Source organism: Narcine bancroftii, chromosome 4 (genome assembly GCF_036971445.1).
Source record: "Narcine bancroftii isolate sNarBan1 chromosome 4, sNarBan1.hap1, whole genome shotgun sequence".
Classification (NCBI taxonomy): domain Eukaryota; kingdom Metazoa; phylum Chordata; class Chondrichthyes; order Torpediniformes; family Narcinidae; genus Narcine; species Narcine bancroftii.
The window spans coordinates 267,119,255-267,143,774 of NC_091472.1; the positions used below are offsets into that span (position 1 = coordinate 267,119,255).

Here is a 24,520-nt window from a genome sequence, read left to right on the forward strand (position 1 = left end):
TCAACATACTACAGATTCTGTAGCTTATCAAGGGACAAGTTACAGTGGTCGGTTGACTAATTAAAGTGAAAGTCTTTTTGATGTGGGAGGAAACAGAAAAAACCAAAGGAAACCCTGTGGTTATAGGGAGAATGTGCCAGCAAACATCACAGAGAGAGTCCCAGAGGCCAGGATTGAAACCAGGTCATAGGAGATACGAGGCAGCGGCTCTATTAGTTTTTCCACTGTGCTGCTTTTCATTGATTTCCAGAAAGCAGCAGTGATTGGCAAACTTTGATCAGTGGCAGGTTGAATGTTATTGAAGGTGGGAGGATAAAAGTGAGTGTCTTGTTTCTTGTAGATGCCCAATGTGCTTGGAGACACCTTTTGTACACTGATATCACCCATGACAGGAATTGTTAGGTCTAGCTAAAAAGACAGTGTGTATATGAACACAGAATATTGTGTTCACTGATGGTTGCCTCATTACAGGAAAGATGTAGATACTTCAGAGAGAGTGCAAAGGAGATTAAGAGATTTACCAGGATATTGCCTGGATTGTAGAACATGTCTTATGAAGCAAGGTTGATACATCAAAGGATGAGAGGTGACTTAGAGGTATATAAGGGACATAGATAGGGTAGACAGCCAGCACCTTTTTTCCTGGGGTGACAATAGCAAATGCTAAAGGACATCTGTTTAATTGAGTGGAGGAAAATGGAGGGATGATGTCAAAGGTAAGATTTTTACACAGAGAATGGAGGGCACCTGGAATGGAATGCCAGAGGTGGTTGTGGAGGCTGGTACAACATGAACATTTGGAAGATTCTCAGATAAGCACATGAATGTTTAAAAAAAAGGTTATGGGAGTGAGGTAGAGAATAGACAATAGGAGCTGGAGTAGGCCCTTCGGCCTGTCGAGCCAGCACTGCCATTTTACAGATCATGGCTGATCACTTCTATCAGTACCCCTTTCCAGCCTTATCCCCATAACCCTTAACTCCTTTGTCCACTAGAGCCTTATCTAACTCTCTTTTGAACATAATCAGTGAATCTGCCTCTACCACCCTCTGTGGCAGAGCATTACACAGATTCACACTTCTCTGGGTAAAAAAATGTTTTCTCATCTCCATCCTAAAGGGCCTACCCTGTATTCTTAAACTATGCCCTCTAGTCCTCGTCTCCCCCATCATTGGGAACAAGTAATCCGACTTCACCCTGTCTATCCCCCTGATAATTTTGTATACCTTAATCATGTCCCCCCCCCCCATCCTTCTAAACTCCATCGGATACAAGTCCACTTTTTCTAGCCTTTCAGCATATGTCAACCCCGCCATCCCTGGAATTAACCTTGTAAATCTGCGCTGCACACCCTCTATAGCTAGTATGTCCTTCCTCAAAATTGGAGACTAAAACTGGACGCGATACTCCAGGTGGGGTTTCACCAGGGCCCTGTACAACTGCAGAAGGATTGGATTGTTGTGGAGTAGGTTTCCATAGGTTGGTGCAACACAATGGGTTGAAGGGCCTGTATTGTGCTGTCATATTCTATGTTTTATGAACAGTGTGCACCAGTCTGATGGCAAAAGCAGCTTTACAGTGATTATCCCATTAAATAACATTTCACATGAGTCATTATTAGAAGCTTGTACTTTTTGAGTCATGAGTGATTGTCATTGTTTAAACAATTACAGTTGAAAATGTTGTATGAGATGATCTTTGGGTGTTGAAGGATTCACTTGGATAACAAAGACAAGGAGGAAAACAGGAAATTTTTGGCAACAAACTTGGCTGTTGAATATTTGGCGGGGGGGGGGGGGGGGTTGCATGGTTGGCAGAGTTGTTAGTGCAATGCCTTTATAGTACCAGTGATCAGGACTGAGGTTTGAATCCCATGCTGTCTATAAGGAGTTTGTATGATTTCCTCCCTGTATCTGCATGGGTTTTCCCTGGAGGCTCTGATTTTTATCCCACCATTCGAAACATGTCGGAGGTGTAGGTTAATTGCGTGTAAGTTGGACAGCGTGGACTTGTGGGTCAGAATGGCCTGTAACTGTGCTGTATGTCTACATTAAAAAAAAATAAAATTGTGACTGGTGTCTCAATGATTATAAAATCATTTAATGTGGCATTAATCAGACTTCCAACTTGATGGCACTTTGCTGATGCTCCAAAGCCAACACCTCCTTCGAAAAACATGGGAAAAGTTGCAATGCATCAACTATGAGAAAAATAGAAAATAGAATACTTTGCACAATTTTAACTCCATCTAAAACCACCATAAAGATCAGTTGTACCTTCACACTGTATCCAAACGATCTGTAGGTGATTTCTTTTTCCTTATGATCTGCAGAGGAAACCATTCAGCCCACGAAGTCCATTATTCCACTTGCCTCTTCCTTATTTCCCAACAGCCCTGCAACTTAGTTTCCCTCACACGCCCACCAATAATCTATTTAGTCTTTTGCTGCATCCCTACACTAAAGATTAATTTAGAGCAGCCAATTGACTACCAGAATCTGAGAGAAACCAAAGTGTTCACAGAGGCCCACACTGTCACAGGGGGAACATACAACTTTGACAAATACAACACAGATCAAGATCCATGTAGCTGAGGGACAGTAGTGCAGACTGCAGTGCCATAATGTTTTTTTTTCATATCCTACAGGGATGTTTATATTATGTTCTGATCTCTTGCTGAGATTGAGCTTCAGTCTGACTTTGGACTGCTGGTTGGATTTTTGAAGCGAGTGTCAGTAGCATTCACTTTGAAAATTGAGGCCCGTCCCAATTACACTGTGTAGTGCGTGTCAAAAGAACCAAAGGCTTTTATTAACTCAAAGACTGGAGCATATCACAAGTAGGTCGACCAGTCCAGAATGACCTGGTCTGGCTAGGAGCAATCCTTTAAGATCTGCCAGTAGGTTTGGCTATGCTCTCAGCCAATCACAGTCATCCTACACTACAATCTGTATGTATACACATTGGTGATAGAATCTGTACTATCACACACTGCACAACAATTTTTTTCAAAAGGTTTGCTTCCTGAAATAAAATTACAGATTATGATGTCAACTTCAAGATTTCACATTTACTATATCACATAAGATTATTGTCATTTAATTGCCCAAGTACAACCTGATGAAACAGTTTTCTCTAGTCTTTGTTGCAAAACATGCAGTGACACAACCAGACATAACATATTAGACAAATAATACGTAAATGAACTTTTACTGAATTTAACATGTTTAATCACATAATGATGCTGAGCCAAGTTATCAGGTTGACTGCACATGTGGTACAACAAATGAGGAGCCTTGAGTTGGTTTTGGTCATAAATTTTATAGCCAAAATGGAGCTCATAGACTTTCTTAATAAGAGCAGTCATGCTGTGTCTTTGAGCGTTAAGCACATCTAGTACTTGCCACAAATTTAACAGAGTGTATCAACACTGTTATGACATTGATGAGACATTTCTGTGGCATTGAATCATCTTGAAGACAATAAATCCTATTGCCAAGTACACTCGCCATGCCATTGTCTGAAAAACTGCATCAACATGTATTCAATCTATAATCAATATAATGCACAATATCTGTATATGTGAGCTGCATTTATAGCCTGCCTGCATCTATCCTGACTAAGCATGCTCAGTCCTAAGACAATATTTGCGAAGTGCCTGCCCAGGCATGCTTGGACAGACCAAAACAACCTGCTTTGTGGGCAATATACCAGTAGACATAAAATATGACAGGAAATCACAAAAATAGTTTACCTCTAAGAAAACATTCTCTGTTATTTTGGAAGGAGTTAATTGGGCAAACACTATTGCAGGCATGCATTCTAATTCTGCTCATTTACTTGTCCTTGCTGTGTGAAGGAAAGGTTTTCGGCCTTTAGACTTGACAGAAACCTCCCCGCTGAGTTCATCATCCTCTTGCACTTCTGGGCCTCTTTCAATCTTCTCATTCGCTATTTTGATATGATGTTTCACACAGTAATGTTCTCAGTTACTAGATCCAGATAAGCTTTCAACTTCTCACTTGCCACCTTTTTGAAACCAGTCCATAAATTCCTTGCATATATTCATAGTCTATCATATTTTCTTAACATTCAAAATCAAAAGAGAAATGGTGTGTAGCAAAATGAAGCAAGAGACAGGAGGTAATGCATCTCAAACATATACTTATCCTGTACTTTGTTGTCAGTCTCCAGATATTAAAGTGACTCTAATTCAAGTGTATGACCATACCACACAGTCGTAAAATTGTTCCATTAGAATTCCATCTGGCAGCACAGTTAGCACAAAGCTGTCAGAACCAGAGAACATTACCATAAAGAAACCGGCCTCTTCAGGCCTTCTAGTCTGTGCCGAACCATTTTTATTTGCCGAGTCCCACTGACCTGCACCCAGTCCATACCCCTCCATACCTCTTCCATCCATGTACCAGTCCAAACATTTTAAAACCGAGGCCACATGCATCACTTCAACGGGAAGCTCATTCCACACCCCCACCACTCTCTGTGTGAAAAAGTTTCCCCTCATGTTCCCCCTAAACTTTTTCCCTTTCACTCTTAACCCATATCCTCTGGTTTGTATATCACCAACCCTCAGTTGAAAAAGCCTGTCTACATTTACTCTGTCTATCCCCCTCATAATATTAGATACTTCTATCAAATCTGCCCTCATTCTTCTACGCTCCAGGGAATAAAGTCCTAACCTGTATAACCTTTTCCTGTAACTCAGTTCCAGAAGTCCGGGGAACATCCCAGTAAATCTTCTCTGCACTCTTTCTATCTTATTGATATCTTTCCTGTAGTTAGGTGACCAAACTCCAAATTTGGCCTCATCAATGTCTTTTACAACTTTACTATAACACCCCAACTCCTGTACTCAATACTTTTATTTATGAAGGTCAATATGTCAAAAGCTCTCTTTACAACCCTATTCACTTGTGACACCACTCTTGGAATTGTGTATCTGTATTCCCAGATCCCTCTGTTTTACGACCCTCTTTAGTGCCCTATCATTGACCGTGTTTGTTCTTTTTTGGTTTGTCCTTCAAAAATGCAACACCTCACACTTGTCTTCATTAAGTTCCATCTGTCATTTTTCAGCCTATTTTTCTAGCTGGTCCAGATCCCTCTGCAAGCTTTGAAAACTTCATCACAACACCACCAATTTTAGTGTCATCTGCAAACTTGCTGATCCAATTTACCACATCCAGATCATTGATATACAGTAGCTGACAAACAACATGGGTCTCAGCAGTGATCCCTGAGGCACAGAACTAGTCACAGGCCTCCAGTCTGAGGCCACCACTACACTCTGGCTTCTCCCATCAGCCATCATCGAATCCAGTTCATTAGTTCACCATGAATATCTAGGGTCTGCACCTTCCTAATTAACCTTCCATGTGGGACCTGTCAAAAGCCTTACTAAAGTACACAGCCTTTCCTTTGTCAACTTTCCTGGTAACCTTCTCGAAAAACTATAAGATTGGTTAAACATGATCTACCATGCAAAAAGTCATGTTGACTATCTCTAATCAGTCTATGACTATTCAAATAATTGTATATCTGATCTCTTAGAACACCTTCCAATAATTTACCGACTACTGATGTCAGACTCACCGGCCTATAATTTCCAGGGTTACTTTTGGAGCCTGTTTTAAACAGTGGAACAATGCCAGCTACCCTTCAATCCTCTGGCACCACACCACACAGTGGCTAAACACATTTCAAATATTTCTGCCAGAGCATCTGCAATTTGTACACTAGCCTCCCTCAAGGTCCAAGGGAATATTTTGTCAGACCTAGGGGATTATTCACCCTTATTCACTTTACAACAGCAAGCACTTTCTCCTTTTTAATCTATATAGGTTTGATGAACTCACTGCTTGTTTTCCTTATTTCCCATGACTCTGTGTCCTTTTCCTAAGTGAATACTGATGGGAAAAAAACATTCAAGTCCTCTCCCATCTCTTTTGGCTCCATACAAAGGTGACCACTCTAATCTTCGAGGGGACTAATTTTGCCCATACAATCCTTTTGCTCTTAATATACCTGTTTAGAACCATTGGGATTTTCTTTCACATTGTCTGCTAAAGTAACCTCATGTCTTCTTTTAGTCTTCCTGATTTCTTTCTTGAGGTTTTTTTGCAATTTTATACTCCTCAAGTACCTTGTATACTCTGTGTTGCCCATACCTGCTATACACTTCTCTCTTTTTCCAAACCTGATCCCCAATATCCCTTGAAAACCAAGGTTCCCTATGCCTTCAAACTTTGCCTTTGATCCTGACAGGAACATACAAACTCTGTACTTTCAAAATTTCACCTTTGAAGGTTCTCCACTTACCTCACACATCCTTTCCTGAAAACAATTTATCCCAACCCACACACTCTATATCCTTTCTCATTGCTTCAAAATTGTTCTTTCTCCAATTTAGAATCTCAACCTGAGGCCTGGACCTATTCTTCTCCATAATTAATATGAAACTGATGGCATTATGATCACTGAACCCAAAATGCTCCCCTACACATACTTCTGTCACCTGCTGTCTCGTTCCTTTATAGGAGATTCAGTATTGCACTCTCTTTAGTTGGTACTTTTATATATTGATATAGAAAACTTTCCTAAACACATTTGACAAACTCGAAGCCATCCACCCCTTTAGTTGGTACTTTTATATATTGATATAGAAAACTTTCCTAAACACATTTGACAAACTCGAAGCCATCCACCCCTTTTACAATATGGGAGTTCCAGTCAATATATGGAAAGTTAAAATCTCCTACAATCACAACCTTGTGTTTCTTGCAGCTGTCTGCTATCTTTCTATATATTTGTTCCTCCAATTCTCGCTATTGGGCAGTCTACAATGCCATGAGTGTGGACATTGCTTTCCTGTTCCAATGCTCCTTCCATATAGCCTTAGTAGACAAGCCCTCTAGCCTGTCCTGCCTGAGCACAGCTGTGATATTTTCCCTAATGAGCAATGCCTCTCCTCACCCTTTCATCACCCCAATTCTATTGCATTTAAAGCAATGGAAGACCAGAACATTGAGATGCCCCTTCTACCAAGTTTCACTAATGGTCACAATGTCATAATTCCACGTGCCAATCCCATGCTCTAAGCTCATCTGCCTTTCTACAATACTCCTTGCATTGAAATAGATGCAATTGAGAACAATTGCACTAGGGAGGCATATCATCTGGGATACTCGATCTCTTCCACAGAAGCTTGTTATCTGTCCCCAAAACTATGGAATCTCCTATCACTACATCTCACTTTTCCTCTGATCCCTTCTTAGCCACAGGACCAGAATCCCAGCCAGAGACCTGATCTCCGTGGCTTGTCACTGGTATGGTCCCCCGCCCCCCCCCCCCAATCTGTATCTTAAATGGTGTACAAGTTATTGAGGGGTATGGCTACAGCGGTACCCTGCACTCATTTCCTGTTCCTTTTCCCTCTCCTGACTGTCACCCATCTATCCTTCTCCTGCTTCCTAGTGTCCCTTTAAGTCTTTACTATCACCCTCTCTGCCTCCCAAATGATCCAGAGTTCATTCAACTTCACCTCCAATTCCTTAACTTGGCTTGTCAGGAGCTTCAGTTGGATGCACTTCATGCAGATGAAGTCATTAGGGATACTGCTGGCTTCCCTGATGTCCCACATTTTGCAGAGGAGCATTCCCCTGCCTTGGCTGCCATTCCCACTGTATATGACTAGATGAAAAAAATATATGATAGCTAAAAAAACCTGCCCTTACCTGTGCATACGTACTGAATCCTTTTTGTTCCTTGAATATGGTGACCCTTTCTGACTTCAACTCTGACTATTCCTTCCCCCTTACCTGTTTTCACCGGCCTGTTGAGCCAAAGCCTAACCACTCTGACTTAACCCACCCCAAATGACCGTTCCCTATTTTGCCTTCAACTGTTGAACTCTATTGGCCAATCAACTGCTATCTGCCATGCCTCTCCTTTTTAAACCCCTTTCTCTTCAATTGACTTGGGTTTGAATCCCACGCTCTCTGCAAGGAATTTGTAAATCCTCCCTGTGTCAGCATGGATTTTCCCCAGGGGCTCCGGTTTCCTCCCATTATTCAAAGCTCAGCAAGTTTGTAGGATAATTGGGTATAATTGTGTGGCATGGGTTCGTAGGAAGGAAGGACCTGTTACCGTGCTATAAATTTAAATTTAAAATGGTATGGAATGTTTTATATATGAGATGTAAATGTTTTTGTGAAGGTCAACATTTGCCTTTGGGAAGGTAGAGAGGAGCAATCATTTTGAACTGCTGTAATTATTCTGGTGATGCAACTCTTGCAATACTGTCAGATGAAACAGCATAAGATAAGGTCTGCTACAAAAGAAGGACTTTTCCATATCTGGATGGCAAGTGGCTAGGAGGAGCACTTACAGATGGAAGCTTTGCAGGTGCCTGCTTCCCTTGTCCTTCAAGATAATAGAGGTTGTGGATTTGGAAGGTGCTATTGGAATAAACTAAATGAATAATTCTAGTGTATTTTCTCAATGATACACATTGCAATAATGGAGTATCAATGGTAGAATGAATGAATGTTTAGGGTGGTTGTTGGGATGCCAATTTTCTTGCTACTTTATCCTTTCCATGCAACACCCATTTCTGAACATTGTCAAGAATAAACAAAGCCTACATTTATGTTTAAGTTGTAGACACAGTAAAACCCCTGGTAAGCAGTACCTATGGGGATTGGTTGATGCTAGATAAATTAATTTTATAGTTGCTTGAGTTTGTGTGTTGGATTGGTGAACTAATGGTGTGGTGCACCAATTTTAAATTTCCATATTTTTTAATCTATTTATTTTCTTTGATTTTTTTTTTGCCAGTTGTTTGAGGTTGCTAGTTGCTTGAATTCTGGATAGCAGGGGTTTTACTATATCTCTTTTGAATTTCATAATTGAAAGTCTATTTCTGAGCAGTGTTAACTTTCTACATTGTGTAGAATAGTAGCCTTAAAATTTCTTTATAATTATCAGAGCAAAAAGTTATTTACAATCATCCTGCACTCAAAGTTTACCCAGCTCCGGTTTCCAGCTCGGTTCAGCAAAACCCTAACATAACTCATGGTCATAACTCTACCACCACTCAAATAACAAAAGAATGTGAATTGCCTGCTTCACACCAAATTTGATTTAAAAACACTTTGGCAAAACTTATTTAATTATTTGATTTGATAGTTATTCCATTTTTAATCTTGCATACAGAACAAAAGTTGCAGATGATTTGAGAAGTGAATTTGACTGAATTAATGGAGATATACTTGTTATGAACTAACAACCCTTTGAATTATTTTTGGGACTAAAGGGACCTTGTTAGCGTTAACACAGGAACAGCAATAGAAAATTCACCAGACAATGGTAAATTCAAAATAATTAGTTTTTTAATTAAAGTATTAACAACGTAAAATTTCTTACTTATCTCTAACCTTGCTTAACTTTAAACATAAACTCATTATGAGCAGATGTAAATGGATATGTGTGTGTCTGTATAATTAAAGTCCCACTCTGAAAATACAATCTTTAGAAGTTCAGTATCATTTTAGACTTGCTTAAAGATCTTAAATTCTCAGTTCAGAAGCACTTTTAAACATTATATCAGGCCTTTTTACTCACAGTGAATCCACAAACCTAGACAAGGGTTAAAAATGTGGTTATCTTCTTCCATGATGAAGTCACAATCCAGACAAGGGGTTAAATAAACTGGCCAAACACAGAAGTAGACCAAGTAGAATTCATCCTCTTTTCCAAAGAAACAGTGAAATGGTCTTCCTTATTCAAAAGCCACTGATTCTTTGTTCTCCTTTTCCCAGGAGTAACACACAACAACAGCACCAATTCTGGTTATTGTAACTCAACCCTGTCTTTCACAAGGTTTCATCCCCAGATCACAGGGGTTTTGACCTTTGTACTCTCCAAACTGAACTCTTCCAAAACTGAATTCAAAATGTCTGAATTCAGTAATGTATTTTTCTAAATCATGTGACTGTTACATCATCACTAAGGTGAATACCAATTCTTGGCAACCACATGATTATCAGTTTTATTTCTACCAAAAATTCTATTCTTTTTAAACCATTCCATTATCCACAACAACCTCTGCCCTCATCTCTGTTCAAGAGGCTTAAGTGGCTTTGATTAAACTCAGATGGGTTCCTTCAGCAGTTCTTGAATAAGTAAGATTCAGTTGAAATCCATTAGCTCTGTCTGTCCAAGACGTTGCATCTCGGAGAATGAATTCTTCTCTGAGAACAATAGTGTATCTGTAAATGTGACCTGTGTGTGACCCTGAACCAACCCACAGCTAACTTACTACAAATACAGATACTATAGTACATCTCCAAATATCTGAAATGGTCTGGACTGGGGCCATTTTGGAAAAATGTTTTTTTTTTCAAAGATCCGGTCATTTTTTAAAAAAACAGCCCAGTAGCAACAACAAATCACTTGTAACAGTGTTTATGCAGCAACGATGTAAGGCTTTTAATCATTAAAATAAAGTTTAATTCTCACTAAAAAAAAAATGCTAGCCACTGCTGATCACTAATCACTGACACTTCCCCACTGAGGCACCGCTTGTTCCGGGAGCCCAAGGGTCCAGCTCCTGGTCAGGAGCTTGAGGACCCTGCTGCCGCTAGGAGCCTGAGGTCCACTGCTGCTAGCGCTGGGAGCCCAAGGTCTGGAGCTGCCAGTGCTGTGGGCTTGAGGTCTGCTGCGAGAACCGGAAACAGAGGTCCCGGTCAATACATTTCCAAAGAAAATTCAGGTAATTGAAGATTTCTGATAATCGGAGATATACTGTACAATATTTTAACTCTATAATTTACTTTACTAAGAGATTTTTATAAAAGAAAGATAGTTTAACATTAAACTAAAGATTAATATAATCAGTTACAATACCTCAAGTACAGGTTTATTATCATTTGACTATACATATATAACCAGGTGAAATAGTGTTTCTCTGGACCAAGGAGCACACACATGCACAGGACATAATAATCGCATGAGCACATAAAGATATAATATAAAATAAATATATATAAATATTTTGGGATGACAGGAGCTGGCCGCAGTGATCAGGTCGCTGGCTCTGTGCCTGGTACAGTGGTACAAAAGGTAAGGAGGAATGCAGTGGTCATTGGGGACTCCATTGTCAGAGATACAGACAAGAGATTCTGTGAGCCAGATGGGTATACCCCCATGATGTGCTGCCTCCCTAGTGCAAGGGTACGGGATATCTCAAACCGGGTTCAGAGTATTCTGAAAGGAGAGGGCGAGCAGCCTGATGTCTTGGTACATGTGGGTACCAATGACATAGATAAAAAGAGGGAGGAGGTACTAAAAAAGGATTACAGCGAGCTAGGACAGAAGCTAAGAAACAGGACCGCCAGGGTGGTGATCTCTGGATTGCTACCTGTGCCAAGTGCAACTGAGGACAAAAATGGAAGGTTAAGACAAATGAATGTGTGGCTGAGGGGCTGGTGTAAAAGACAGGGTTTTGGCTTCTTGGACCATTGAGATCTCTTTTGGGGAAGGCATGACCTTTACAAGAAGGATGGGTTACACCTAAACCCAAAAGGGGTCAATATATTGACAGCTAGGTTTGGTGCAGCTGTCGGATGCGGTTTAAACTAATTTGGCAGGGGGATGGGAACCTGTTTGATAGGGCAAAGGACAGGAAAGATAAAATAGGAAAAGTTAGGTTAGGCAGCAAAAGTAAAAAATCAGAAAGAGCAAGGAGGGTGAAAAAAGCAAATCGGAAGGCTTTATATCTTAATGCAAGAAGCCATGGTTCGAGGATTATAGGCAAACCATTTAGGACTGAGGAGAGGAGGAATTTCTTTCCTTGAGGGTGGTGAATCTGTGGAATTCAATGCCACAGAGAGCAGTAGAGGCAGGTTCATTGAATATATTTAAGAGGGAATTAGATATATTTCTTCAGTATAAGGGTTACAGAGAGAAGGCGGGGACGGGGTACTGAACTTTAAGATCAGCCATGATCTCATTGAATGGCGGAACAGGCTCTAAGGGCCGAATGACCTACTCCTGCTCCTATCTTCTATGTTTCTATGTTACAGGATACTGTTCGTCCATCTCACAGCCGATGGGAAGAAGCTATTTCCCAGCCTGGCATTCCTGATTTTGATGGTCCTGTACCTTCTTCTATCTCCTTGTCTCAGTGGAGAAAAAAAAAATCATAAACATTGTTAGTTCATCACATCAAAATAGGCAGCCCATTCTGTCAACACAAATATATCTCTCAAATGGTTTCTTTTAATATGAAAGTCCATGTTTCTGAATCAAACATATTCCAGATGTGATAAATTGTTTTACAACAACAAAGATCTGTACTTGGGGGAAAAATCGTTCCTCTGAGGTTTTTTTTTTGTTTTGCAGTTTGAGGTGATACATCAATTTGTTTATGTGCTATTCCATCATATTTCTTCACGAATTGATTGCAGCATTTGCATCAAGAAGTGCCTGTACAACCTGCTGAGGTAATAAACAGCAGTTGGAGCCTTGGAAACATTTCATGCGCTCTCTTTCTTCCTCAAACTTTCTGATAGTGGTAAACAAATGGAACAAAATACTAAGTTACAGCATAGACTCCAGAGTTGAACACTTTGATCTTTATAGAGATTGACATTGAGAAAAGAAAGGCTTTAAAGGGCTGACAGACAAAAATGTGGTGTTTTCTCATTTAAAGATAATAAATCAATAGGGGTGGGATGACTGTTGTGTGGCAATTGTTGTGAATAAATGGTGTACCTCCGGGATCAGCGCTCTGTCCATTGTTTGACATCTATGTCAACGATGTGGATGGTAATTTAGTGAATTGGATCAACAAGTTTCCAAATGGCACTAACATTGCGGGGTATTGGACAGCAAGAAAAGCTTTCACAGCTTGCATCGGGATCTGGACCAGAGAGAAAAATGGGCTGAAAAATGAATGATAGAATTTAATCTGGACATGTGTGAGGTGTTGCACTTTGGGAGGACTAACCAGGATAGGACTTGCATGATAAATTACAGGGAACTACGGAGTGTGGCAGAACAGAATGATCTGGGAATATAGATACATAATCCCCTGAAAGTGGCATCATAAGTAGATAGGGTTGTAAAGGGAGCTTTTGGTACATTAGCTGTCATAAATTGAAACTAAGTATTGGAATTGGGATGTTGAAGTTGTATTAGATATTGGTGAGGCCAAATTTGGAATATTGGGTAGAGTTTTGGTTACCTGGCTACAGGAAAGAAATCAAAAAGATTAAAAGAATGCAGTGAAAATTTACAAGGATAATCCTGGGATTTGAGGAGGAGTCATGGAAAGAGTGAATAGATTAAGACTTTATCCCTAGAGCATCAGACAGAGGATTAGGGGGAAATCTGGACTGCATTGAAGTTGCAAAATCTTTGATCAAAAGTTGATCAAAATTTTTAATCAATGCAAGTCATTCCAGCAGTAAGATCAACTGTAGCCTATTTACTTGTGTCAAATATATTGGAGAGAAGGAGAAGCATGAAACTGGCTCAGGGATTTGCTGGAGGATTTAGGTTTGTGAGATGATTGAGCCTTTATTTAAGAAAAGCAATAGGAATAATTCAGGGAACTTCAAGGTTGCAAACATAATGTCAGTGACGGGAAAGTTATTGGGATAGAATCTGAGGGTCAGGTTTTAATTATATTTTGAAAATCAAGGAATAATTGGAACAGTGGACTTGAATTTGTGTGTGGGAAATCATATCTTACAAGTTTGACTTTTTCGAAGAGATGACCGAGAGAAAGGGACAAGTAGCCATTCAACAAGGACTTTGACAAGGTCCTAGCTGGTCTGAAAGTTTATAGCACATGAGATTCATGATGAATTAATAATGACTCAAAATTGGTTGGAGGCAGAAGATGGCTTTTCACATTAGAGCCCTGTAACCTGTGGTGTGCTGCATTATCAGTGCTGGGTCCTCTGTTGTTTGACAACTATATTAATGGCTTGGATAACAATAAATGTAGGAAGGGGTCATGTAATGGTGAGAGCTAGGAGGTTGCAGATCCTAAGAGCTCCTAGACCTAGACCAGAAAACAGCCTTAAAAATCTAAAATCCAGGACAAAAAAAGAGAAAAAAATACTGTCTGAATACAAGAGGATGAAGAAGCTGCAATCAACAAAAAAAAAGCAAAAATAGAGCGAGGAAATGGACGGCCCGACAAGGATCGAAGGCAAGTGGAGGTGCCTCGTGTCAGGAGTAATGGCGGTGCCGATCCGAGAGCCATCAAGGAAGATGCAGCCCCCACAACCTCAGCACCAATGGGAGTTCCACAAACAGCTGTGCCTGGAGGAGAGGAACAGTCCCGAGTGGCAGAGAAGGCAGTAAGAGCCTTGGAGCAGGTGAACAGGAGCAAGGGATGACAACTGCCTCTCCCTTGCAGCTCGTGAGTTTGCGCGCCAAGCAGTGGTCTCCCCGACATCTGGGATCTACTAGCAGTGTGTCGAGTCAGGGAGCAGCAGGCTTTAGTGGAGCCAGCGTGAGCTTGGGATTAATGAGTTCTGACGAGGATGCAGAGGAGTTCGACCGGGACTCATGGCAATTGCATGGGTCATGAAGTCAGAGACGAGGGTCGGCGGGGCGAAGGTGATGGTGGTAATGGTGGTGGTCGAGTGTGTGAGGGACCCAGCCATGAGGCCAGGAGAAGCTGGAAGGCCAGACTGCTACAGAAAAGGGAAATGGAGGGCCTGGAGCCCTCCTTAAGAGACATTTTTACAGACTCTGACCCAAATGGAAAATAGGTAGGAGAAGGTTGTGGACGGAAGGGCCAGAGGCATGTCATAAAAATTAGACTGGATGGAGGGGGCCCTGTGAATATAATAGACAGGATGATGGAGGTAGAGGAGAGTTTGGGAGTAGGGGAGCATAGAATTGCCACAAAGGAGCAAGACATTAAATGTCTCCTTAAAGAAAGAGCTAAGGATTGGAGGAAGTTGGACTTCCTGGAGAACTTCACAAAATGCTGCAACATTAAAATAGTGGGATTGTAAGAAGACTGGGTGGTGGGTAGGGGGTGGGGGAATTCTTACAGAGTTCCTAACTAAATGGATCCCCGAAGTACTAGGAAAGGATGTGCTGGGAACCCCCATTAAAATAGAAAGAGGCTTTAGACCCCACAATCTGTAAGCCAGGACTGGGACAAAGACCCCGGTCGATCCTTATAAAGCAAAAATATTTTCAAGATCTTTAAATAAAAGTAGGGGCGACGGAAAAAGGTGGAATTCAGAGGGGACCTCCCTTGGAGTACAGGGGGTTGAATGTGTTCTTTTATCCAGATATTAGTGCAGCTCTGCTCAAGAAGTGGAAAGACTGAATTGGTCAAGTGATCAGCCAAGCAAAATGGATATGATTGTGTTCTACATCATCCCGCTACCTTGAAAATTATGTTGCCGGGGGTGGGGTTTACAGGGAAAGAGAAAACGCATCAGTTTCTAAATACTCTGCCGGCACTAAATGGTGGATAAAGTGGAAAAGAATAAAAGGGACAATAAGACTTTAAAATTATTAAAACTGATAGACAGGGCGGACTTGGATTTCTGTGTTATATAAAGAATGGGCTTTTGGCTGTTTTCTGGTTTAAAAAAAAATGATAATAAGAGCTTTTATATGTAAGCGCCTGGGGGATTCTGGGACTGGACAGGTGGAGGGTGCTGACGATAAGAATGGAGAGTCATAGTGACCGCATGATAAGGGATAATGGCAGTGAGAGGAGGAGAGCGACCATCAGAGGTGTGAGTGGAGGGCGGCTGAGACTTGTGTGTGATGTGTGTGGGGTATGTGTTCCCTTTTATTATTTGGAGGGGTATGGTTGTGCGTGAGTTTGCATGTTGTGGTGTAGGCGAATGGGTTTGTGGCATCCTTTTTTTCCCCCCAGGGCCTGTCGGAGCTTGAATGGAGTGGAGCAATGGGCAGATGGTAAGAGACTGAGTCTGCAGGGGTGTGTGGCAGTGGAAATGGAGGGAAAATATTTAGAGAGAGTGCCCTGGTGTGATAGCTAAAAATGTAATGTATGCTACTTTCAATGTTAACAGCTTAATTGGGTCAGTGAAATGAAACAGAGTCTTGGCACACATTAAAAAGATAAGGATAGATCTGGTCTTCCTCCAGGAGACACATTTATCAGAGCGGGAGCATCAGAAGCTAAAAAGTGGATGGGTGGGTCAGGTCATATCCTACTCATTTGGCTCAAAGGCAAGGGGGGGGGTAGCAATTCAAGTGGGGAAGAGTGTTCCAGTGCAGGTGCAGAGGGTGCTTACATACAAAATAGGACAATTTGTTATGGTGCACTGTCAGATATATTCAGAATTCTGGACCCTAGTGAATGTCTATGCCCCCATTTATGATGATTAAAAATTTATACAGGATATTTACCTACGATTGGCAGAGGCAAATTAAAATATTTTAATGGGGGCGACTTTAATCTACATCTGGATCTGTTGCTGGATAAATCCACAAAACAAATAACTAGGACTAGAACGACGAAAGCCACCATTGACTGCATGAGAGACCTGAATCTGATAGATGTGTGGAGGAAAAAATATCCAAGGGAGAGAGATTACTACTCTAGAATAGAATTTTTTCGAGCTTCAGCCCATATAGAGGGTAGTATTTTGGAAGCTGAGTATGGGGCAAAGCTTCTCGGATCAATCTCGCCTATAGAAATGCCAGATAAGCAGGACCCAGCATACAGGTGGTGTCTTAACACCCTGTTTTTGAAAAAAATAGATTTTTAAAGTTTGATAAGACCGTAAATAGCCCTGATTTGTGAAGCCAACTGCCCCTCTGCTACAGATAAATTCCTTCTGTGGGACACTCTTAAGGCGGACTTGAGGGACCAGATAATTAGGTAAACAAAGAAGGTCAAGAAAAATTATATAAGGGAGGTGGAAGAATTGGAAAAGGACATTTCCCAATTAGAGAAGGATTTTCAGAAATCAGACTTAGAGGACCACTTACAAACAAGAAATTGGAATATAATACTCTTCGGACATTTAGTATGGAGAAGGCCCTTACGAGGTCGAGGCAAAAGTATTATGAGTTGAGGGGAAAGAGCTCACAAGGTCCTCACCTGGCAGTTTAAAGGCAGAACAAGCCTCTAGAACACACATGTTAAACTCAGGCCCGCAGGCCAAATTTGACCTGAGATATAATTATATTTGGCCCGCAAGATCATATCAAATATGTATTAGAGCTGGCCCGCTGGCCGCCTCCCCAGTATAACGCATGCACAGCTAATACTACAAATCCCAGAATGCTTTGCAAATGCATTGGTGCCGGCCTGTCAGCCCGCTAATCGCCCACACCTCCTCTCTTTACTTTCATTATCATCTGCGACCTGTCGCCTAACTCACATGTAATAAACCCCTTACGAAAAATGGCCAAACGAAAGACAGAAAACAGGACCTTTCAACACAGGTGGGAGGCAAACTCTGACCCCAGAGTTTGATGAACTTACATCTAAGAAGAGATGCCAAGTATCTGGTTTAGACCCAGGTGCATTAGAGTAAATCACAGTGTAGCAAGCTAAACTTGGATGATGCTGATCTGGGCTCCAGTGTCAACAAGGAACCGCCGGCTGCTGACTGAGTCCCGCAGGTAGAGGAGGCTGTGTCCTTGGCCAGCTGCCTCAGCCATTAACAGCGGCCGGCCTGGTAATTTCCCTGGAACGAGCAGGGCTAACTACACTTCTGAGCCTTTGGTTCCCCAGCACTGGTAGTAGAACCAGTGGCCTGGAGCGGACGCTGTGATCTTGGTTATGCTCTTGGGGGCCCCTGCAGGGGCCGGATGCTCTACTGCAGCACTAGGGGCGGGCTTGACATGGTTGTGCATATGCCTCATGACCTGCTGGACCACTGAGCCCTCAGGGAATCGAGTGAGCCATAGCTCTTGAGCCTTCTGGGCCACCTTCCTTGGCTTGGTGAAGCTCTCCTGGACCAGCAGCGGCCAGATGTCCCCGGGCATATGGTTGAGGAAAACACGCTCGAAGAGTGGGCCGTTGGTGTGCTCACCCATGAGCACGAGCATCTTGTCCATCAGCTCCATCGGGGACCTGTCCCCCAGGGCGTTGAGGTTCAGCATCCGAGCAGCACGTTGGTGTCTGGAGAGTCTGAAGGATCCGGTAAGCACTCGCTTGATGGTCTCGTATTTGTCTTCGGAAAGTGGGTGCTGAACAAGATGCAGCATGCGTCTGGCGGTGGCCTGGTCCAGGGCAGCGACCATCATATAGAATTTGGTCATGTTGGATGAAATCTGGCAGAGGTGAAACTGAGCCTCTGTGTGGCTGAACCAGGTCTACGGCTCCTGAACCCAGAATTCAGACAGTTTCATGGCTATAGCGCTGATCCCAGGCTCACTCATGATGGGTTCAAAGACGTTTGAACCAGTTGGGGTCACCAATTGTAATGGCAGCTCCACTGTTCCTACAATAACACACACACAACCAGATGGGTTGAGCTAGTTTATTGCAGGCTGCTGGGCTGTACATACTCCCAGCCCGGACCTGGCTGAGAACCGCGCTGGAGGGCGCTGACATCACCCGGGTGTCACGTGGTCCCCCAGCATGGGCTAAGCCCCATGCTGGGAGGAAGGGAACACCCCCGACGTCACCATTTTGGCCAGCTGCCCAGCTGGCCAAGTGGGGCCGGTTTGCCTGCCTAGTGGTGAGCTGCCACATACTCCAGGTTTTCATCCGACCAAAAATACTGATGTTTAATGGCATGAAAAATCAGATGTCATTAAATGATATAAAAGGTAGAGAGTCATCAGTCACAATCATCTCTTGGCATATTCCTACAAGTTCTTTGCCTAGTGCGTTTTAAGCTAATGATCTCTGTAAATACTGTAAGCCCTGGAGAATATTGATATGAGTATTACTGCAGGAGTTTTAGGTTTAGAGCATAAGAAAACACAATGGTGTTATGAGATTATTTGTACAGCAGTCGTCCAGTTGCCAGGCTGCGTATGCTTGAATTATAAGGAAAGGCTGGATAGATTGGGATTTCTCTTCCTAAACCATAGGAGGCCAAGGTGGCGGGGGTGGGGGTGTGCTTTTAAATGTTTATAAAATTGTAAAGTATAAAGATAAAGTAAATAGTCAAATGGAGTTAGACAAATAAAATCTGCTGATGCTAGGGTCTAATGCAATAAATGAAAATGCTGGAATAACTCAGCAGGTCATGCAGCATCCAGCAATCTTTTTATCCCAAATGTTGGAATCTCTGAGTCTCACTATGTCATGATGTGCCAGTGGCCCTAAGCTTCTTGCTGATTTGTCATAGTTTGATTTTTGTATCCATTGCAGTCATTTTGTTTCCATTCGACATCTTTGTTCTTGTTTGGGTCTGCAGAGTAGACGTCCTATCAGTAGCTTAGCAGGTGACAGCCATGTTCAACTGGCGAAGCTCTGCAACTCAATTGAGCTAGATATGGATCTGAGCCACTATCTCATGCTTTCTTCAGCAAATGTTTAAATATATGAACTCCTTTCTCTGTTTTACCGTTTGACTGTGAACGCAGAGGACGAAATCACATGTCGAAAATCATACTCTTCTGCAAAGTTCTGGAAACCTCTACAATTATAGCATTGACTCTGTAGGGAATTTGAAGAATCTCATATCTTGCAAAGATTGATTTCATATATTTGATCACACAAACAGCAGAGACATATTAGGAAGCACCACAATCTCAGGATAGTTCAATAGATAATAAATAACCACCATGTAATCTTTCTAACCAAGTGGAACAGAGCAGTCCCAACTTCTATGTTTCTGCAGGTAAGTTAGTTATCATCATGGGTTCCCTTGTCTGGTTTGCATGATGTTTCAAATAGGTCTGAAATCTTGAAACCATCCTGTCAATTTCAGCATTTATCCTTAGCCAATAAACAGCAGGTATGGCCCTCCTCTTGCATATTTCCATTCCAAGGTGCCCCTCATGCACCTTTTTCAGTATCTCTTGTCACAGTGATTGAGGAATGATAACTCTGCTCTGTCTGAGTAGAAGCCCATTGACAACACTCAACTCAGCTCTGATGTGGTAGTATGGGTGACATTCAGCTCTAGGCCATCCTTCATTCAGATTCTTGATGACATTCTGTAGAACTGTGTCCTTTTCTGTTTCAGCTGCAATCTACTTGGATTTAATGTCAGATATGGGAAGAAATTCAGTGATCACGTGGAGATTCACATCTGTCTTTGTGGAACTCTCATTGTGTGCTTCCCTCTGCATTGTTCCCCTGGATAACACATCAGCTAACACAATAGGTTTCCCTGGTGTGTACACCAGTTCAAAGTCATAACATTGTACCTTCATCATCAGTCTTTGGATACTCGGTGACATTTGACTGAGATTTTTCTTGATTATCATTATTAATGGCTTGTGGGTCTGTCTCTGCCACAAATACTGGTAGACCATTCACATAACTGTGGAATTTTTCGAGTCCCTGGACCAGACCTAGACACTCTTTCTCTTTCTGTCCATATCAACATTCAGATGTTGTCATTGTCCTTGATGTGTATGCGACTGGCCTCCAATCTACTCCCACAGTCTGAAGTAGTCTGGCACCTATTAAATCTTTTGAAGCATCTGTAGATATTTTTGTCCTTCTGGATGCGTCAAAGAAAGTCAAAAGCACTGGTTCTGTAGTTAGAATGATGTTCAGTCATCACCATTCTTCCTCATGGTTGGCTGATAACTTAAATTGACGTTTGTCCTATAACAACTTCCTTAGGTAATTCACTGGTGTGGCATATCTTCACAGCTCCAGCTAAGGTAAGCTCTGTCTCTTGTAGCATCCTCTCTCTCACTTACTTATCAATAATCATGAACACAATTTGATCATGGATCATTGAATATTGCAACAATCCAAAATTGCATGATCTTCTTTTAATTTCAAGTTCATTTTTAAATAAAAGTATCAAAGCTTACTCCCTGCAGCTGCATGTGCAAGCGAAACATTTACCCCTTGAACATTTCATTTTTCTTTGCTGAATAGTGTTCATTGAACATTTAGATTACGTTGTTGAACTTGTCCTGGTCTTTAGCCTTGGCAAAAACAAATGTATTGAAAACCTCTAGTGCTTGAGGTTCTGCCACAGTAAGTAGCAGAGCATTAGGTTGCTAGCGAGTCAAATGGCTTGCAGGTACAGCATAATTCTTTGTTTGAACAGCCTCCAATTGTGGTTGACATTTCCAGTCCAATTTAAAGCATCACAATCCTTCACACTTCTCTGCTGCTATCGACTGATTCTCACTGTGCACACCCATGGTGTTTCTTCCATTCCTGGTACCATGTGATGTTTCTTTTATTGTAATAAAGAAACTTGGCTTCTTCTAAAACATCTATATTTTATAAGCTATAGAGTAGACCTTGTGGAAGGATCCATCTTGAATCTTCGAGCTGCAACAAACTAGGCTCTGACTCCCTCCAATGGAAAGGAGTATCACTAGCACTCTATCATTACACACTCCATTGAGGACATTTAAAGAAGCAATGTCTTAGAAGCCAGCATCTATCTTCGAGGACCTCCACGACCCAGGTTATGTCATCTTCACTATGTTACCATCGGAAAAAAAGTTCAAGATCCTGAAGATGAGCACTCAGTTGCACAAAGACAACTTCTTCCCCTCTGCCATCTGATTCCTGAATGTACAATGAACCAAAGACATTGCCTTAATTTGCATTTTTGTTTTTATTGCACTATTTAAAAATTTTTTTGTAAGGTAGTTTATATAAATATTGCACTGTGATACTGCCTCAAAACAACAAATTTTGTGACATGTTCATGACAATAAATTCTGATTCTGAAATATGGGCTGAATGCAGGCAAATGGGACCAGCTTGGAGTAGTTTGGCTAAAAGTCCTGTTTCTGTAATGTGGAGCTCTCTGACTCTATATCCACCTGAGAGAGTCAGCAGGAATAGTACCTATAACCATTCAGCCCTCTCTAAGTGCAACAGCAGAATTCTAGCCAAGATTTCATACACACATTAGAGATAGAATCTCCAGTCTGTGTCTGATAGAACCTTACTGACCGTCTGATGAAATGTTTGAGTTTGGGTCAAATCACACAGTGTAATATTGATTTGACCTATTGATTTAACTGGGTCAAGCAGGTTTAGTACTATATATATTTTCTAAGTTTTTAATTAAAAAAATTTAGACATATAGCACGGTAACAGGCCATTTCGGCCTACGAGTCATTGCCGCCCAATTTACAGCCCATTAACCTACGCCCCAGTATATTTTGAAGGATGGGAGAAAATAAGAGCCCCAGGGGGAAAAAAAACCCCATGTAAACACAGGGAGAACGTACAAACTCCTTACATATAGTGCGGGTCTCAAACTCTGGTCTGGTCCTGATCGCTGGCCCTGTAAGGTGTTGTGATAACTGTTATGCCAACCAAGCCACCCTTATGGGTGAATCTCTGTGCTTGATCAATATTTCATGTGTCATCCTCTAACAAGTCTGTAGCACATTTGGACTTTGTTATATTTGCAACAAAGTTTAGTTTGGGGAATTGAAAAGAATTATAAATTCTTGTAGTAAAATGACAATGTTGAAGAAACTGTGCAGGTCAAACAGTGTACTTTATATAGCAAAGATGTATAACCAATGTTTCGGGCTTAAGCCTTTCATCAAGGTATGATCAAAATCTAGTCTTGTGCCTTAATAAAATGGTAGGGGGAGGGCCAGGAAGAGGAGCACAGGCCTACAGGCAAGAAGAAATAGGTGGATAAAGGAGGAAGAGCTCAAAAGAAAAAAAGGGATAGCTGTGTGAATGGAGAGCTGGAGGAATATAGACAGAGGGATAGTGGAAAATAAGAAGTGGTCTAGCAGAAACTGGAGAAGTTAATGTTAATGCCATCCAGTTGGAGAATGCCAAAATGGAATTTTAGGTATTGCTCCTCCAATTTACGGATGGCCCTGATTTGGCACTGCACGAGGCCATGGACAGACATGTCAGTGCAGGAGTGGGGCACAGAATTGAAATGGTTGGCCACTGGCAGATCCCGGTCATTGATGCGGACAGAGCGAAGGTGCTCAGCAAAGCATCCTTCCAATCTCTCCGATGTAGAAAAAGCTACAATGGGAGCACCGGATGTAGCAGATGACACCCTCAGATTCACAAGTGAAGTCTGGGTTGAGGTTGGCTATTTAAATGTAGTTGGATTTAAATGTTATGCCTCAGCAGTCTCTGGTGAGAGATGTGAACCTGCAATCTCTGTCTCTGCTCTTAACTGAGTCCTTGGCAACTGCCAACTACTCCCACCTATGATTTTGAAGCCAAGCTCCCAGTGGGCTTTGATTCTTCATTCAGTTCAGGGAAGAGTATGATTTTCCCTTCAATTATATTATTGTCACCATTTCCTGATGCTATTCAAAAATCACAAGCAGTATTGATAATCTGCTGAGAACAAAAATGAAATCTGGTATAGTGTTCATTCTCAGATAGTTTTGACCTTAAGACTTCTTATCTTTGACTGCTGGAGTAAGCTGAAGTAAATTGTTCCATTAACACTGACTTTTTCCAGCCCTCCCCTTTTGTAATGGCACATATTAACACAGGAAATAAAAGAGAGTATTTGTGAAGGTCGCAGGTCCATGCAATAATCTTAACTACCACCCTCCTACATGGTGAGCTGGCTGTAAACTCCCAGATTAGCACAGTTCTTCACTTTCCAGATAAAATGGAATGTGAGAATGCAAATTTGATTAGGCCTCTTGACAAGTCATTGGCATCCTGCTCATAAACAGTGAGAGCAAACTGGCAATTATAATTACAAGAACCATGCACTATATTATGCAGGAGTTCAGAATACCAAATTTTCAAAGTTGTATTCTGGAGGGAAACTTCAAATAGAAACAATCATTTAGCTTCGCACTGTGTTTCATTTATTTGATGATTCTCCGCAATAAAACTTTCTGTATGTTGTGGATATGCGCAGGTGCCTGCGTATATCCATAACACTCTGATGGAAATTGGGTCAGTAATGAAGGTATATACAGAGGGTGAGCCCAAATTGAAGCCGAAACAAGTGCTGAAGATTTTCAGAAAAGGCCTGAGGTGCATACAAATTCAATAAAGTTCAAGCTTCTGAAAACAATTTACAATTAACTTTGAAACCCTTCCAGCATTCTCAGAAAAAGATCCTAAAATAAAAGGCACTTTTTTATATATCAAAATTGCTACACCTCTGGCTTAAGAATTAAAAGAAGATGTCAAAACATATCCAACCCAATCTCGTTTCAATTTCAAATGTTTCTTTTCTGTCAAATGTGTCTCCTGCAAAAAATCAATGTCCACCTTCATTTTAATGTAATCCAACACACATTTCCTCTTTATCTGAGGATTCATCCCTTTAACATTAAATGTTGCAAAATTCAATTTACTCATTATGTCTTAACAGATCCCAACACAATCAACCCACACACAAAATTAAGCTCCAAA

The 24,520-nt window shown here is 41.5% G+C and overlaps 2 long non-coding RNA genes across 4 annotated transcripts in view; one reads left to right on the top strand and one right to left on the bottom strand.

Annotated features, from left to right (window-relative positions):
* Nucleotides 1–24,520, top strand: part of LOC138761949 (uncharacterized) — a 53,217-nt gene that overhangs the window by 23,923 nt on the left and 4,774 nt on the right. The gene's annotated exons all lie outside the window — the stretch shown is intronic.
* Nucleotides 12,281–24,520, bottom strand: part of LOC138761947 (uncharacterized) — an 80,228-nt gene continuing 67,988 nt past the window's right edge. For 2 of the 3 annotated variants that reach the window (XR_011356640.1, XR_011356637.1), the window contains exon 5: nucleotides 12,281–12,586. This is a non-coding gene — a long non-coding RNA (uncharacterized lncRNA). The remainder of the gene's footprint in view (nucleotides 12,587–24,520) is intronic. The other variant, XR_011356638.1, reaches the window with a different exon arrangement.